The sequence below is a fragment of the Apus apus genome, chromosome 2 (assembly GCF_020740795.1).
Source record: "Apus apus isolate bApuApu2 chromosome 2, bApuApu2.pri.cur, whole genome shotgun sequence".
NCBI lineage: Eukaryota > Metazoa > Chordata > Aves > Apodiformes > Apodidae > Apus > Apus apus.
This window is the reverse complement of record NC_067283.1, coordinates 7530358-7545690: the sequence shown is the minus strand read 5'-3', so window position 1 is coordinate 7545690 and position 15333 is coordinate 7530358.

Here is a 15333-nt window from a genome sequence, read left to right as displayed (position 1 = left end):
TTTGTCCAACATTTTCATTTGAGATCAGCATTTATTCTGTATTCCTTCAGTCTGACCATTCTCAGCATGCAACAAGAGAGCAGCAGGTAGGACTTCTCCCTTATATGCTGAATGAGATGATAATTTGAAAAACAGCTTGGTCATACCAATCTTCTGCAACCTTGATGTGTACCAGCTGCAGTTCCTACGGGGTATGCTCTGTTTTGGCTTCTTCCCTGATACAACTCTGGTTTTTCTGACCCCGTGTCCAGTATTCTGGGCCTTCTGAAATTCTTGGAGTTCCCTAAGTGTCTTCTCCTGCATGCAGTGCAGTTATATTTACTCTTTCATCAAACAGCAGCACAAAAGGGCTTGCCACTATTTTCCTTGGCACAGCACATGTATATAATGTACTGATGGCCACTGTCTCAAGAGGCAAGACTCTGAGTGCTACTGTTTGCTGTGAGATGTCCAGTGTGAAAGTTACACTCCTGTACAACTTAGTGTATTTAAACATCACTAACTTTGCACTGAATATTCACAGAGCTTTAAAGAGCCCCACAAGTTCTGAGCTGACCCCTTAGTCTGTTCTTTTTGACTGCAATGGAAGCACATGATAGTATGTGCCCTTTAATGGGATTTCAAAAGCCTTTAAAATCCTTTAATAAAAAATAAATAAATAAAACATACAATCAACAGAAAATAAAGCTGCACTTTCAATTAACGAGGACAATTACTTCTAATTGTAAAGCTCATACATTTTTCAAAAGATGAGATATTATTTTGCCTTAATTGCTTGGTGCATTGAATAGGCAATTAAAAACACATTCAGTTTGGACCCACAGATAACAAGGAGAAAATTTCTGTACTGAGCAGATTACAGTTGTGAGTGTGTCTCTGTTTTCACTTTAAAACCAATAAAGGGGCTTCCTGGGCATATTTCATGGTTCCTCCATTATTGTCACTGCAGATAAGATAAGTTTCCATTAAAACCAGCTGATTTTGGGGTGAGTTGACTTAATGTTCCTGCAGAAAGAAGGAGGTTGTCACCCAGCTCCAGGGAGCTAGATCTGTACTGTTTTGAAAACATTGGGTTCCTTGGCTCCCCGAAACCAGGCAGAAGCTGCCCTCTATTTTCTAGGGGATGAGCCCCAGCAATTAAACAGTGGTGGGGACTCCATTGGTTCTGAAGTGCATATGCTCTAAAGGAAATAACAGAAATATGTCCCCTTTACACCCCATGCTGATGTATGCTGTTAACCTGCTAGCTCACAATTGCACAAAATGGGTAGAAAGAAGATTTCACATGATTTCTCACTCCCTCCTCTGGTCTCACTCCTGCAAACATTGAGCACATCAGGCAGCTTTAGAGAGGAACTTGCTACCCCTTGAACTGAAGCAGACAAGCCCTGGAGAGCCATGTTCCTCTCTGCTACATAGCATCATCATGGGACAAATTTACATGTGAGTCCATTTGTGCTGCTATTTATCTGCAAACCAAGAATGACATATGCAAATAAACCAGTCACAGCTGAATGTACTTTGCAAACTAGGATAGCTTCTGTATTCCAGCTCTGTTCTTATTGTTCATTTAAATCCTGCCTTCCTCCAAAATCCTTTCTCAGTTAAAGAAACCCAGGCTGTCAGAGGGCACTAATAATAAATATAGTTAGTAACTTCCAGGTATTACTAAAGGTAGAAAGGATGTTAAGTATAAGATAACAAGGCCAAAAGTTATCACTGTCCATCACTCTATTCTCTCATGCTGTAGGGGAAGCAGAATGGTGGAAAGCTGCAGTCCAGGCCTTGGTCATAATGACTGTTCAAACCAGCATTCAGTACAGGCAACTGAAGATCCGGGCTCTGTCTCTGAACTTTCTCCAGCATCAAAGCTAATGTGCATCAGAAAATTCTTCTCATTATTTTTCTCTTTGTGCAGCCCAATTAATTTTAGCCATACCTAATGTTAATAGGTGACTTTACTATCCAAAGAACTTTCAAAGAAAAAACAAATCACCAATTGCCTTTTTTTTCGTTGTTGGGGTTTTTTTTGTTAGATGTTTGCTCAGGAAAGCACAAAGCACTTATTTCATTCCTTGTGTTTTATCACACATACAAATTTATTTCATCAAGACATCTTTACTTCAACTGCTTGAATGCCTGGAGCTAAGACAACAGAGAGGTGACTAAAAGACTGATCAGATGATTAAAGGTAAGCCTACCTAAGCATCTAGCTGATCTGGAGACTCTAATGAAATCAGTTGTGGAAACTTAATTCATTAGACTTTAGTTATTATTGATTTCTTGCCAGGACAATTTATAGAGTTGCAGCTCACAATTTCATACAAAGATTCTTATAGAACTAGTAAAGGAGCAAAAGACAGAGTTCTTGTGTTCATGGCTGAGCAATTCTGGCTCCTGCCTGTCTCCCAGAAAGCTCATTTAGTCCTCCAGGTGAAGGGAGTTAATGATGTGAACCCAGGAACAGGGTGCAGATCCGTCTTACGGAGGTTGCAGTCAGGGATTAATCCATTTAATACGAAGTTATTGTCTGGAGCTGTGAGAGCTGAGACAACAGACCAGGATGGAGGGCCAGAGAGGGCTGTGGCCTTGCTGCAAGGACTCAAACCCATTTGCACAGCTCTTCTAAATGCTTTCTTTCTGTAACAATCTGAGGCAAAATTCATCCTAATGGTTTGAGCAGTTTCTGTACAAATGAGAGCTTTGAGCTCTAATTTATTTATTCATGTAACAGAGAGATGTAAACTTTGGCTAATTTTGCTAGATGGCATTCCCAGCACTGTGTCCTTTGCTGACAACTGCCCTACTTTGTACTCTCAGCTCTTTACTAAAAGATGTTGCTCACTTTGCACTTTACAGCACCATCCCAAAAGTCCCTTGGTGCCACAACTAACCCAACCAGCAGGTCCCTCTGAACACCCCAAGCAGTGACTCATGGCAACACATGGAGGGGCAGGAGTGGATCAGCAACAGTGTGGCCATTGAGTCTAGGGCTCTGATTGTCCCCCTGTACTTGGCACTGGTGAGACTGAACCTCAAATACCGTGTTCAGTTTGGGGCCCTTCACTACAAGAAAGGTGTTGAGTTGCTGGAGCAAGTCCAGAGAAGGGCGATGAAGCTGGTGAAGAGTCGGGAGCATAAGTCTTATGAGGAGCAGCTGAGTGAACTGGGGCTGGTTAGCCTGGAGAAAAGGATTTTGGGGGGAGACCTTATCACTCTCTACAGCTACCTGAAAGGAGGTTGTAGTGAGGTGTGTGCCAGTCCCTTCTCCCAAGTAGCAAGTGATAGAACAAGAGGAAATGGCCTTAAGTTGTGCCAGGGGAGGATTCGTTTGGATACTAGAAAAAATTTCCTCACTGAAAAGTTCATCAAACATTGGAACAGTCTGCCCAGTGAAGTGGTTGAGCCACCATCCCTGGAGCTGTTTAAAGGATGTGTAGATGTGGTGCTGAGGGACATGGTTTAGTGATGTATTAGGTTAATGGTTCGATTTGATGACCTTTTCCAACCAAAATGAAACTATGATTCTATGACAGTGTGGTGACATCTGAGTGGCTTTCAGTCCCAGGTGTTGATGGTGACCCCAAAAGCTGCCTAGGAAGCAAAGCTTGCCCACACTGCACAGGGTACCACCCTGCTGCGTTAGCTGCTGGCTCAGGCTGGCTTTGGTACCTACAACACTGCTTCTGGAAGGAAGTTCCTGCGATTTCAGAGCACCACTTCCAGCCACCATGTCTCAAGAGCCACCTTCTGGCAGCTAGATCTCTCCTAGACAGACTTAGAAACTCAGTGGCACACGGAAATCAGGCCTCTGAAGTCAGGTCTGATTGACTTGAGAATTAGAAAGAAAAAAATCCTTCAGTTTCTGATGGGAAGCTGCAAGAAGTCTGGGGGCGATGGATGGTCAGGGGAAGCCTGGATGTGCAGAAGAGCATGTCAGCTCTTGGTGTTCTCCTTGGCTGCTCCAGCTTCCCCAGTCACCAGCCCCAGGACTGTTAGCATTGCCAAGCTGTGTGAAGGGAGGAAGGAAAATAATAAATATTAATAAAAAACATGAATGAGCTGTGTAAATGAGGTGATACTACTAAGGCTGCTCCCTACGGCTCCAATGCATTTTGGTTCCTCATCCATGATATTTCTCATCATCTTGTGTGTAAATAGCCAGACACAGCACAGATGGAGGAAGAGAATTGCAGAGCTTCAGATATAAAGCATGTCAGTAGTACTGGTTGGGAATTTTCTGTTTAAAGGCTTCTGCCCTCTCAGGAGATGGAAACTTGTCAGAACAGAAGGCATTTGAAGCAGTCAGCTTCTCTGGCTTTTCTGATTTGAGTGTTTTTATGCCACTGCTTCCAAAACTTAAAAAAAGGCCTGAATTCAGCATTATGAAAACTATTTCTTTAAAAGGATCCTCCAGTTTGAGAATTTCAATTAATTGATATTCACATTTGTTGTATATGTATATGAAAAAGATTAGAATAAAAATAAACAGCTTAATTGAAAAAAAAACTTGAATGGTTTTGTGTTTGAAAGGTTTTTTGAGATTGGGATTCGTTTTTTTTTCCAGATTATAGGTTTGTGTCCTGGTTTGAGCCAGGATGAAGGTGATTTTCCTTTTACTGATTTTTTTCCCTTCCAATGAACTCTCTTTTAACTAGCAATAAGTTTTCCAGCTAGTGGACTGGTAACACTGGAAGAGATCAAGGACACTTTGCGCTGCTTATTGAACCTGCTGCTTTGGATTATTGAGGAAGCAGAAAAGTCTGCAGCCCTGCTGTAGAGAGGAGTGGGCTAGACAGACAGCAGGACTGACCAGAGATACTCCATACATATGTATCTACATAGCTCTCAGCATAAGGGCTCTCAGCATAAGGGATGATGGAAGTTAAGCCCCTTCCTCCTCCTTCCCTTCTTTTCTGTCCACGGCCAGCATCCAGGGAGGACTCCCTCTATCCACCACCTCATCCCTCTCCCATCAGCTCCTGCCTGCTCTGCCACTCTCTCTGGCAGCTGCAGGACATTTTTGAGCTGCTCACAGCTCAGGAGGTGCTGGGGAAGCTGCTGAGGGTGGGGGGAGGCAACAGGGATTTGCACATTCCCGAACATACTTGTATATACTTGTACAATTTTTCTTTTATCATTAGTGTTTAATTAAAGCTGTCTACTTCAGTTTTCAATCTGGAAAGTCTCTCTCCTTGTTATCTCTCTCTTTTTCCCACTTTATGAATTCCAACGAATTTGTAATCCTCAATCCATTACCTACTCAGTCTAGATGGGCAAACACAGGTTAAAAAGTGAAAGCTGGAATGGAAATAAGACTATTTATTTCTCTGTGCTATCAGAGAAAGGGCCTCTTGTTTTGCATTGTATTTGCATCTCCTGTTCTAAAACATTAGTACAAATGAGGATTTAAAAACACTGAGTTTATTTATATATCTGAAAAAAATCCTCCAGTACTACGGTGATGAAGGTATATTTGCCTGAAAAAAAGTTGATTTGTACAATATTAAATTATTCCATGTACAGCAAGCTGAGCAGAAAAAGGTGAATATTTGATCCTGGGAGTGTGAGATGCATACATATGATGCACTGTATCAGGGAGTGCCAGGATGTATCTATAATTTGAAGGACTTCAGAGACTGTAGCAGCTTCAGCATGGAAGATGAGATGCCAATAAAAAGGGAAGCAATCTCCAAGGGGGCTGTGCTTTCCTTGCTAAGAAAGCAAGGCAGCAAAAGATAAACTGCGACCACCAGCGCAGTTGCTATTGCTTGTCTGCCTTTATAAATATGTACCAGCTAAAACCAAGTACATCCAGAACATCTGTCTCAATGTGGGTGTAAGAACCTAATCAAAATGAAGGATAACAGAGTATGGGTTTGGTCTGATGAATACACAGATGTGGTAATACATGGATATGTCCATAGAAGTCTGGGATGGTAAGGAGCGTGTGGATGCTTCTATAAATAAGACAGGTGTGGGCAGCTTGCACTGAACTTTGCTCTCCTGGGCAGTGCTGAAGCAGCACTTTGCCATTGCTCTCCCTGGATGGGTCACTGCTAATCAATAGCCTGATCAATCAGCAGTTTTAGGCCACTCCCAGACTGGCTGCTTGTGTAAACACTTGTCAGATTTAATTAACAGCCAGCCAGGCCTACTGCTTGCCCTTCCCTGGCCTGGCTGTTGGCACAGAGCACAGGCTGCATTTATTGCTGCAGCTACAGCTGTTCTTCTTTTCTGAGGGTGGTGAAGAAAAGGGAAATGCATCATGTCCTCCTTTATCAGGGAGATTTCTAGGCTTGCTGAGCTGCTCCTAACGTCACGAGCCTTGCTCCCAATTCAATCCCATGTAGTCAGCAGGGAATTCCTCTCCTTTTGTGGGAAAAAAAAAAAAATCACAGCTGGAGAAGGAGCATGTGAATATGGATGGAAAGCAGTGTGACCACAGGCATGGACAGACCAACCAAACGGACTATAAACCTCCTTACAGATTAATACAAACTTAATATACAATAAACAAAAGGAATATCAGAAAACTTCTTCAGAGTGAAGGCAGGTTGCCAGGGAAATCCCTCAAGGATCTGTCCCAGAGTTCATTCAGCTCAGCATATTCATAAATACTCTGAAAAAGGGAATAAATAACAAAAAAAATATTCAGAATAGTCCGTTCTGTGCTCATTTCAAAGGCTCACAAAAGGATCTCACAATGATGAGTGACAGGATGATAAAATTGAAGTTGAATTTCAGCACTGATTAATACAATGTAATGCATTTGGGAGGAAAAAAACCCCAAAATAAGCAGACACACATAATTATAGGTTGTAGGGATTATAGAGGGGGAAGAAAAGCATAGGAAAGGTCTGTATAGCTAGAAAATGCGCAGACAAGAAAAACTGCAAATAATTATTCATGATGCTCAAGAAATAGCTGGTCTGAAATTATATTATCAAAAGGAAGATTAAAAAAAAAAAAAAAAAAAGAAATTACATTTTCATACATTTTATTATTCAGTTGTGGAACTCATTGCTACAGGAAACTGTAGAGACAAAAGTAAAATCCGTTTTATAAAAGAGCTTAAACTCACTGATATAGAATATGTCATTGCATATTAATGCTGGATCAGAAATTCTTTTAACTGCTGTTTGCCAGGAGCTGGTGGGTTATACCAGATAAATATAGCTTCATGCATGAGCTGTTAATCTTCCTCCATGTGAATCACTGATTGCTACCAGAGACAGGATTGGAGACTACATGCTTCTTGTCTAGCCTAGGAAGCTGGTTCTTATATTTTTAATAACACTATTCTTACCCACTTTTTTTTTCTTTAACTATTAAAAAAAAAAAAAAAAAAAAAAAGCTACTAAACCAAACAGCTGTATGTTTATATGAAAACTAGAGGAGGTATGCAAAAAAAAAAGAAGTTATATACTACTTTTTAAATTGCCAGCCTATAAGAAAATGGATTCTTTCCCTTGCTTTCCTACTTATTGGGTTAATATCCATATCTTAACCAGCATCCCTGCTTCCCCATCATTCTGACTTTGCTCCAGACTTGATTCCCCAAAGTTGTTATCTTGCACAGCAACACAAGGACTGTCAGTCTCCAACAAAATGTGTCCTGCTTGTCAGTAGAGATTCACAGCATGGATCTAACCATATCAGAAACTCAATCCAGCCCCAAGTAAGCAGCTGTTCCATGAACGGTAAAGCTAAACGAAGACTGTTTTCTTGCAGACTTGTGTCCTGTGTCCTACAAGTCAGGTTTTCTCCCTTCCTTCCCGCCCACCTCAACCAGTTCTTCCAGTAGACCTTTTTGGGTTACACATGGCAGGGCTGGTGGAGGCCAGCTAGCTGGCTCAACTCACTGGATATATTGGCTTATAAATGCCTCTCTCAGTGGGTCTCACAGAGTTCCTTCTTTGGCATTCTTGTCCTTTATTTACCTAAAATTCAAAGATACCATTAAGATCTTTCATTCTCCGTCAGTTTCGAGTGAAAATGGTCAAAAGCATCGAAAGCTGTAAGAGAGGAACCAACAAACCAAGAGCTCCATTACACAACTTTGATTTCAAGACAAAAGGGTCACATAAAATATGTCACATCATTCTTTGGCTATTTGTCTGTAGAGCTTCTGAAACTCCCACCTCTGGCTGGGAGAGAATAATAAGAGAGAATCCCAATGTACACTAAAGGAAGTCCATCCTATTCCGTGGTATCAATAACAAACAGAAAAAACAACTTTCAGGACATTTGAATTTATAAGAACATAGTAGGGAATAAAATAGCTTTCCAACAGGTGCCCAAATTTGTAAACATTTTCAGTGTTTTTTGTTTCTCTACAAAGAGGGCAAAGAGGCTCTTCCTTCTGCAGAACCTGATGAAACAAAAAGAGACAAATGCAACCACAGGATGGTAACAAGTTGCAGACCCATCCTATTACGTAGTTTGAATTTTTTAATTGTGTAAACTGCAAGTCAGGCATTTGGGTTCAGTTTAGTTCAGAATAAGAAAAAAAAGAATTGTTTGAAAAAACTCTTCTTTTTTTTCTGAAAGCAAAACATTGCAAGCCAGCCATGGTCTGTGAGTTCAAAACACCTTTGCTAAAAGCCTTTATTCATTTGCAGTTTAGTGCATAGCTTGAAGCTGCCCACTCTATATTCTTTTTTTAAATGCTTGGAACAGTAAAAGATGAGAAGATTAATCATTGGCAATATATATTCATTAGGTAAATACTGAGTTGCCAAATCAAATAGATTACTTTGCATAAACATTTCCCATAAAATATGAGTTGGCATCATATTTAATAAAAATCACAAACAAGTGGAGTATGATTGCTCTGTATGCAAAAGCAATATAAAATAAACACCTTCATAAGCAAGACTTTCACCACTCACCTCCAAAAGTTATCCATATATCCAATGCATTTATAACAGTAACCTGGGTAGGAGTTTTGCAATTTTACAATTCTTATTCCCTCAAGAGGGAGACAACATGCAACTTCATGGTAATGTTTCTTTCACTTAATGCTGCATATAAATTATTGTCAGGTCACAGGGGGCAGAATAAGCAGACTAAGTCCTATTTTCTTGCCACTCCTTCTTCTTCTCTCCATCTTTATTTATTTTTTTTATTCTTTCTCCTTTTAAGAAGTGATTTCCCTATTTCCTTCCATATAAAAATATAATCACTATTTGGGATAAGGAATGCTCCAAGTTTTTGTTAGTGCTCATTAACAGACCAGTCACTGCTATGGAAGGGCAGATCAGTGCAGCACTGAACCAGAAGGAGATAAATTATTTGAGAAAGGTGTGCACGGTGTGTGGGAGTAACACAAAGGTTCACCATAAGAGCCTCTTTCTTCACATTGTTGAATGCCAGGAGGAACATGAGAACAGTCACTGGGGCCACCATGCAAGACTGCCCAGAGCCAGCACAGCAGCGGAGAAGAAACACTGCCCTACTCTGGAGGACAACATCTGTCCCCAACTCCCTCACTACAAAACTAAAATCAGTGTCCTGATATGTAAAGCACAGCACAGAGGTCAGCATCCAGCACCATCTGGGGCTGTCTAGCCTCTGTAATTTGTGGACATCATTACGTGAGATTTTAGTACAAAAGCATTTCAAAGCAATAAAAAAAAGTAATGGAGAAAAAGTTGTTAAACGCAAAGATCTGGTTAAGGAATTTGCTGAGCTATGTACTATCAGAGGCTGGAAGAATATGGTGGAAATGTCATGGTTTGGGCCTAACATGAAAACAAAAGAAACAGCCCCGTGGCCGCTCACTGAACTCCCCACACACACACACACTCTGTGGGATGGGGAGGACAGAGGCCAGCTAGAAGCTCATGGGTTGAGACAAAGGACAAGGAGGGTCCTGGGCAAAATAGACTCAACTTGGGGAAAAATACAAATTTAATTTCACACTAATCACACACACACAGGACACACACACACAAAGCAGGGCGTGCATATGTTACCCCACCCCTCCCTTCTTCCTGGGCCCAAATCCCTTTGTTCCCGGTTTCTCTCCCTCCTTCCCCCCAGCTGCACAAGGGGATGGGGATGGGGTTTAGAGTCAGTTCCTGCTGCTCCTTCCTCCTCAGGAAGAAGGATTCCTTACAGTCCTTTCCTGCTTCCCGACAGGGTCCCTCCATGGGAGAGAGTCCTCCACCAACCTCTCGTTCAGGAGTCCTTCCCAACAAGTCCGGAGCTGCTCCAGCCTGGGCTTCCCACAGAGTCACAGGTGCTTCAGGAACAGCCACCTCTCCTGGCGCTGGGGTCTTCCAAAACTACATAATCCAAGTCCACTAGCAACAAATCCAAGTCCACCCCTCCTGAAGCCTTCAGGGAATGTTCCACCACATTCCTCCACGAGTGCAGGGGGACAGCTGCCATCTCACCATTGGTTGCAGGGAAACTGTTTGGGCACCTTCTTCCCCTTCTTCCTCACCAACCACCAGCACCACTCTGCCTCTCCAGCTCAGATCTCCAGCTCAGCTCATATGTTAATAGCTGAGGCTCATCTATTGTCTCTCTGATGGCTCCTTGGCTATTTTTGGAGCAGGGGGATCTTCTCAGCTTCTTACCAGAGCCACACATAAGGCCCTTCCACCACTACCAAAAAACCCACCCTGCACTTTCAAGGAGTCTCATGGTTTTCTCAGATCAAACCTACTACTGATGTTATTGCTTATAAAGAAAGATTTTTTTAGTAGTCTGTATCTCACTTTAGTAGGAGAAGTGTATAAGGAAGAATTAGATACTACTGGCCAACAAAAGTGGCCACAAAGTTTATACTTGGTGGTTTGCAGCTGGGGCACCATCTCTCCAAGACTGCTACTAGAAGTGTTTCTAAACAGTAAGGTATTAATCACATTACATTACTTGGAAATAGTAAAATCTAGGAGCTTCTTAATGGTTGATAATTTACAGTTGGACTCAATGATTTTAAAAGACTTTTCCAATCTGAATGATTCCATGATCTAAGCTAACCTAAGCTAACCATGTGTTTCATATTCTTTGTCAAGTGTATGTAAGAGCTTGGGTATACCTGTGTATTGTGGGTGTAACATGCTCTTGGATGTGCTCTCGAAAATTAAGCGGTGAAGGAGAATTAAGAGAATATGCTGGGTAGTGAAAAGTTGCAAGCTATTGTGTGCATCACACACCTAATGATCACTAGTGAAAAGGTCAGAATCAAATATGAGATCATACCATCTATTTCTTCAGAGATTACTGAGGTTCTACATTATGACAGAAGTTACCATCCTGAACTTGTCAGTGCTGGGCATAATTTCTGACACCAGGCAGGACAGTGTGCTGAGGAGAAGAGAGTGGTTCTACCTTCCCCGAAGGAAGTCCAAGGATCCTGCTTTGAGGACAGACATTAAAAGCATGCTCTTGTCAGAGATTGCCATCAACAGCTTTGGGAAGCCACGATGAAGCAAGAAAACATGCCTCTTGTTGTTCAGTCCTGCTTGTCCTGGTTTCAGTGGAAATCAGCCTCTCTAAAATACGTGTTTAGTGTCAAACAATCTGCATTCTGCATGTTGTTTTCACATAGTATGTTTCTAATGTTGTTAGGTGTAGAGTGATACATCTTACACAATTTCACTAAGGTCTTCAAGAGGCTTGTATTCTTAATTATTCACTTTTCCCATGATTAGTCTAAACTGTGCATTTCTTACCTTAACTTATGCAGGAGACTCGAATGTATCAACCTCAAGGACTGAGCTCTGTGTTTCCATTTGTGTTACTAGAGAATGGTCCAGGGTACCTCACAGTTGGGGTTGGCAGCTCTGGTCTGAACTATAAATCTAAATTAATATTAAGTCAAGAGGATAATCAGTGCAAACTTTCATGAGCATTCCCATCAATGCAGTTTCACCATTCACAGACATATCACAGAGGAGATTCTCAGCTAACAAAGTCTCCAGAGGTACTAGGATGATTTACACTGTCTAGCCTGTAGTTTCTGAGCTTTGGACTTTTGCTTTCCAAGTGGGTGAGATTCTCTCAAAGGAGAAAAGTAGGAAATAGGAAACAAGGAATTAGGAGGGAAGAAAAAGGTGTATTGAAATGTTTCAGTCACTAAAAAACTTCAACACGTCTCTCAGAGCACCCATGAGGATGCACAGCTTAAAATGCACCAAACTATGGCACTTATTCAAAAAGGGCTGAGATCTAAGATTATTGTTTTGCTCACCTTGCTGTGCTGTCTGTATTTTAATGTTCTATCAACAACCTCATTCTCTTTTCCCGTGTCATACTCTCATACCCTCCCCTCCTAAATCTACCCACAAACATACAATATTCTGAAAGGGCATCATCTGTCTCAACAAAAGGATTAAATTCTACTATTTGAATTAAAATGAGGAAAAATAGCACAGAGTCCATCTTATCAGGCAGAACTACTGCTTTAATCCATCATGCTGGCTGCAGTGGTAAATTATGGCCCAGAATTGCTGGGATACTGCTTGATTAGCTTTTAATTACCCATCACACTGATCCTGTGATAAAAGACATGATATATTCTTGATTTCTACATGAATAACTAAGCCAGCTGTTTGGTCCTGTTTAATGTAAATACTATAAGAGACTAATAAGTGTTATTGGAAAGGATTATGATAGTATCTTCCCCAATAGAAGCAAGAGCAAACCATGCTTGTAGCTTAAAATACAAACTTGCTTCCTCCCTCCTAAAAATGTAGAGTCATGGTGCTAGACAGTGTGTTGCCTTGCATGCCTGTACAGCTATTTGCATTTGTAGTAGGCATTTTACAGCTAGTTATAAGGGGAGAAGAGGCTGTATTGCAACAAGATGTTGAGGAATCAGCTTCAAAATGTGCATAACCGATTTGGATATTCCTTAACAATGTTTTCCTGCTTCTGTCTTAGAAACCAAGTCCTGCAGAGTAATCTGCAAAATATTAATAACACGAATAGCCATGGAAAATTACACAGAAACAAGGAGGGGGGGACACAACATACACCTTCTTCTTGTCAAACCAAGTGGCACTATCAGTCATTAATTACAGGTTGATGGTGGAAAATCTGTTGAGGAAGGCAGAAGCAGGATTAAGAATAGGAAATGCTGCATTCCCCAGACATATATATAAAAACAAAAGCAAGCTGATACTATTTTTTATTTCTTCCCCAAGTACTGTGCTTTTTGACAGTGCTGAGATTAACAACCTCACTCTCAAAATGTGTGGCCAGCCTTGGCACTCAAAATAACAGTTTATTACTTCATTCCTTGGTAGGTCTTGATAAGGCTTCTGCAGAATTTTTGATGCAGAGCATTATCATGCTACTGTGGTATTGATTGATCCACTGCAAGATGGGCAGGAGGTGCTCACATAGGCTTGAAATTCCCTGCTTGAGTTTGCAAATAGTTCTCCCAGGTAAGGTTTATGTTACCGATGGGAAGAAGTGAAGCAGAAGCCACAGGGATTTTAGAGATGTAGTTGCAGCTCCCAAATAGTTTGTGTATTTTAAAACATATGTAAAAAATGCATGTATTATTTATATTCATTGTTCACAAACACTGTGACTCGGGATTTCTCAATTATTATGGGAGAAGGCTAATCTTCCTCCTTCTCATAACACAGCTGTCAACTATCTCAGGCTATGTACCACAACACATTTAAGGATCATTTTTAATTGGTGCCTGAGAGAGAGCTGTAGTAATTTGATTTGATACTACCTCTAGCCAGGAAGCAGCATGGAGGACCCTGTGAGCTCAGAGGTCAGAGTTGTATTTGCTGAAATTAGTAGCTCAGAGGAGCTGTGGTACATTATAGCACTAGCTTAAGTCCAAGAAAGAGGATACAACCAAGTGAAAGTTCAGACAGAATCAGACATGCAGGTTGTAGAAAACCAGCCTGACTTGCAGGGTTCCTGTCCTACTGGAAGTTGTGAAGAATGATGGCTGTGACACTGTGACTTACACATACAGCATCAACACTCTGAGTAGTCACCAAGTGAACAATACTGCATTTCAATTAAAATGTTTAGGAGACAGTCACTGGACTGGTTCCCTCCAGATTGAATTATTTAATTTTATTTTATTGAAAATTGATTTACACCCCCAGTTCTTTCATTCTATCAGAGCTCCCACTATGATAATAGTAATCATCAAGGGTTGTTCATTGATATGATTGCAAAAGAGCATAAGCAGGACCTAAATTTTTCCCTATATTAGTAGTGTATAAATTTTCATTAGTTACTAATTACCAGTAGTTACCACCCTCAGACTTATGCAAAAAGGAGGCAGCAGGAGGTTCCTAAGTCTCCTATGTAACTTGGCATTTGAAAAGACCCCTGCTGTAACTCAGCTCTAGAGCTGGTAGGAAATACTACAGTCCATCATTTTGGTCTTGGAAAATACCAGGACACCAGATTCTGAATATCTCCACAGATTTCAACCAAGCCCTAGTAAAGAAAGTGCTGCAATTAACTACATTCTCCCTTGTCCTTTTAGATCTGAACTTTGCTCTGCTCTGAATTGTTTCCATGTCAGTACTTATTGGAATGTACATATATTATACAGGAAGGGGATAAAAGATACACAAGTTAAAGAAGAAAAATATGCTTTTTTCCCAAATTTTGCAGATACACTCTTCCTGGACATTAAAACAGCCAGAAGTGCAGTGAACATATCTGTATGTTAGCATATCTATAACCAAAGCCTAGTATGAAATACCTTTCAGTGTGAAAAATTTATAAAACTATCCCTTTAGAGAAGCAGCCTGTAAGGAACATAATACCAAGCATAAGAGCAAACTCCACAGAGTAATCAACAGCATAAAAGCCAGAAAGCCAGGAAGCAGCTGGTTATGCAGCTTTCTACAAAAAGGATTGGAGTTTCTAGAGGATCACCAAGTAAACAGAAGTAAATGTCAAACTGCTGTAAAAAAAGAAAAAGAAAAAAAAGGAACATAACAACTTAACAACATAAAATAACTCTTGAAATACAAACAGAATTTCTTCTTTGCAACTCAAAGCTGACCAAATCCCTAAGAAAGCACGATGTTGTGCTTTGAGCACCACAGTTCAAGGAATGTGTGGATCAGAGAGAGTAGAGAACAACAAATAAAAAGTGCTCTAGAAAATATGACTTGTAGGAAAGACTTAAAGCATGGGGTCTCTCCAGTTTGAAACAGGAAACTGAGACAACAAACATCAATAATATAAAAGATATATACCAAAAAACCAAAACTAACTAACTAACAAAAAAAACAAGAACACAGAAATAAACTGTTTGTCCTGCCTGCCTGCTCTTGCTAAGAGAACCAAGAGGTTTAAGCTATACAAATGGATGTTTGTATA